The 2,673-nt window shown below is 47.3% G+C and overlaps 1 long non-coding RNA gene across 1 annotated transcript; it reads right to left on the bottom strand.

Moving 5' to 3' along the window:
• Window positions 1-821: 821 nt before the first annotated feature.
• On the bottom strand, window positions 822-2,169 carry LOC103878116. The gene is made up of 3 exons (XR_638117.4): window positions 1,874-2,169; window positions 1,632-1,705; window positions 822-967 (listed from the first exon to the last, which is right to left on the bottom strand). It is a non-coding gene; the product is annotated as an uncharacterized LOC103878116 (long non-coding RNA).
• Between the last annotated feature and the right edge of the window lie 504 nt (window positions 2,170-2,673).

The raw sequence follows: 2,673 nt of genomic DNA, 5'->3' as shown, positions 1-2,673 counted from the left end.
AGCTGCCCAGCAACCAACAACATAGATTATTTTCCTGTATTACTGTCTAAGTAAAAGGTGCATACTAGAACATCAACAGAAAATCTATTTTTCTTGGTTCTAAAAGATAATAGCTTAGAGTACAAAAAGCATCAGCTTTGAAAATGATTCGGACAGGAGACAGGGAAACACTGAGTAGAAGAGGGCGGTCCCCGGCAAAGGCCCCACCCTCAAGCCTGGAGACCTGCAGCCCTAAGTGGGAACAGGCATTTCTATTTTCGTGCCCAAAAGGTTGTCTTTTGGCTTACCACATCCCCTATCCTGTACCCATATAAACCCCGAACTCCAGGCTCCAGAAACAGACAAGCAGGCAAGGAGATGAGATAGGCAGATGAACAGCGGAATGATGCAGCAGAGAAAGAGAGATGAGAAGGAACGTCTGAAAGTCCAGAGGAATTTGGCTGGGGGTGGTCAGAGAGGAGTTTGCCCACTGGATGGCCAGGCTCCAGGGGAATATCATCTTCCTATTCCATCCCCCCTTCCAGCTCCCCATCCATCCCTCTAAAAACCACCTCCACCGCTCAATAAAACCCCACATTCATCCTTCAAGCCTGTGTGTGACCTGATTCTTCCAGGATGCTGGGCAAGAGCTCACAATACAGAAGGTTATCACACTGGCCCTCTGCCCTTGCGAAAAGGCAGAGGGTCCATTGAGCTGGTGAACACTCAAGCCGTCCACGGAGATAGGAGGGCTAAAAGGGAACACTGTAACACAGGCCCACTTGGGCTCCTGCCGCGGTCCGTCTGTGTGCTTCCCCTCCCCTCAGGGGTTTGAGCAGCGGCAGTGACCGAACAGGTGAGCCACACTTGCCTTCACACGTCCTGCGAGAGGGATCAAGGGACTCTCCCATTTCAAAAGCAGAGAGATACTCACAACTATAGGATCTTGGGCAAATTAATAGATGGCTCTTTGTCTTGTTGCCATTACCTATAAAAGTAATAACTTTTTAGTTATTACTAAACATTGGGTTTCCTCACGTCGCTCAGGCTAGTCTTGATGCTGACCTCTTAGGGTTGCAGCGAGGTTAAGTGAAAACCTTACGTGAAGCATCGCAGCACATGCAAGGTCTACAATGAATAGTTCCCTTCCTCTCTCCCTATTATTTAAGAGGTCTTTAGGCTGGACACGGTGGCTCATGCCTGTAATCCCAGCACTCTGGGAGGCCGAGGCAGGTGGATCACAAGGTCAGGAGTTCAAGACCAGCCTGGCCAAGATGGTGAAACCCCGTCTCTACTGAAAACACAAAAATGAGCCGGGTGTGGTGATAATGCACCTGTAATCCCAGCTACCCGGGAGGCTGAGGCAGGAGAATCGCTTGAACCCGGGAGGCAGAGGTTGCAGTGAGCCAAGATCGCGCCATTGTACTCCAGCCTGGGCAACAAGAGCGAAACTCCAACTTAAAAAAAAAAAAAAAAAAAGAGGTCTTTAACAAAAACTTTACAAAAAATGCAATGTTTTTCTATCTCTAGTGAGTGGAGAATTGAATCAGGTACCAGCTGGTTTGTTTCCTGACTAGAAAACCAATCTACAGCCCAGTATTTGAGTAAGGCTACTCTTGGGTTTTGGGTATACTTGAAATGAAATGAGATACCTCCCTAAGTTGAATTGCTGCTGTTTCTGTGTTTTCAGCGAGTGATCTGGGGCCAGGACGGCATCCACAGGAGGCTGAAAGAGGCAACGTGACATCTTGTCGGCATTCTGATTCCATAGGGATCCATGAAGAAATGCCATATTTGCCTATGGGAAATGGGTGGGAAGTGGGTATTGTGAAGTGAGGAGAGCACAGGCCTGGGAGTCTGCCCATTTCGGGTCTATTCCTGCTCTGTTACGCACTTGTAGAGTGAACTTGGGCAGGCCGCTGAATCCGTCTGGATCTCAGTTTTTCCACTGGTAAATCCAAGAAGTTTAAATGTTCTCTGTGAGGACCTTTTTAATTCTTGTATTCTATGTGGTGGGAAGACAAGGGTGTTCAGAGTAAGATAATTAATTCTGGTTAAGATTTATTAATTCATTCTTTCCTCAACATTTATTAAGCACCTATCATCTGCCAGGCATTATAATAGACCAGAGGGCATAGAATTAAAAGTTCCTGCTCTCCAAAGAAGCCAGACACAAGAGTATGTACTGTATGATTCCAGTCGTAAGAAACTGTTGAAAGACAAATCTTGGCTGGGCATAGTGGCTCATGCCTGTAATCCTAGTACTTTGGGGGGCTGAGACTGGAGAACAGCTTGAGTCCAGGAGTTTGAAACCAATCTGGGTGACACGGCAAAATACTATCTGTACAAAAAATACTAAATTTAGCTGGGTGTGGTGGCATGTGCCTGTAGTACCAGCCACTTGGGAGGCTGAGGCGGGAAGATCGCTGGAGCCCAGGAGGTCGAGGCTGCAGTGAGTTGTGATTGCACCACTGCACTCTAGCCTGGGCGACAGAGCGAGACCCTGTCTCAAAACAAAACAAAACGAAACAAAACACACACACACAAAAAAAACAAAGGAAAGAAAGAAAAAACGATTTTTTGTTTGTTTTTATACAGCATCTCACTCTGTTGCCCAGGCTGGATGGAGTACAGTGGCGTGATCTCGGCTCACTGCAAACTCTGCTTCCCAGGTTCAAGGGATCCTCCTGCCTC

This window comes from Papio anubis, chromosome 13, assembly GCF_008728515.1.
Source record: "Papio anubis isolate 15944 chromosome 13, Panubis1.0, whole genome shotgun sequence".
NCBI classification, from domain to species: Eukaryota; Metazoa; Chordata; class Mammalia; order Primates; family Cercopithecidae; genus Papio; species Papio anubis.
This window is presented reverse-complemented; position numbering and strand designations above follow the sequence as displayed.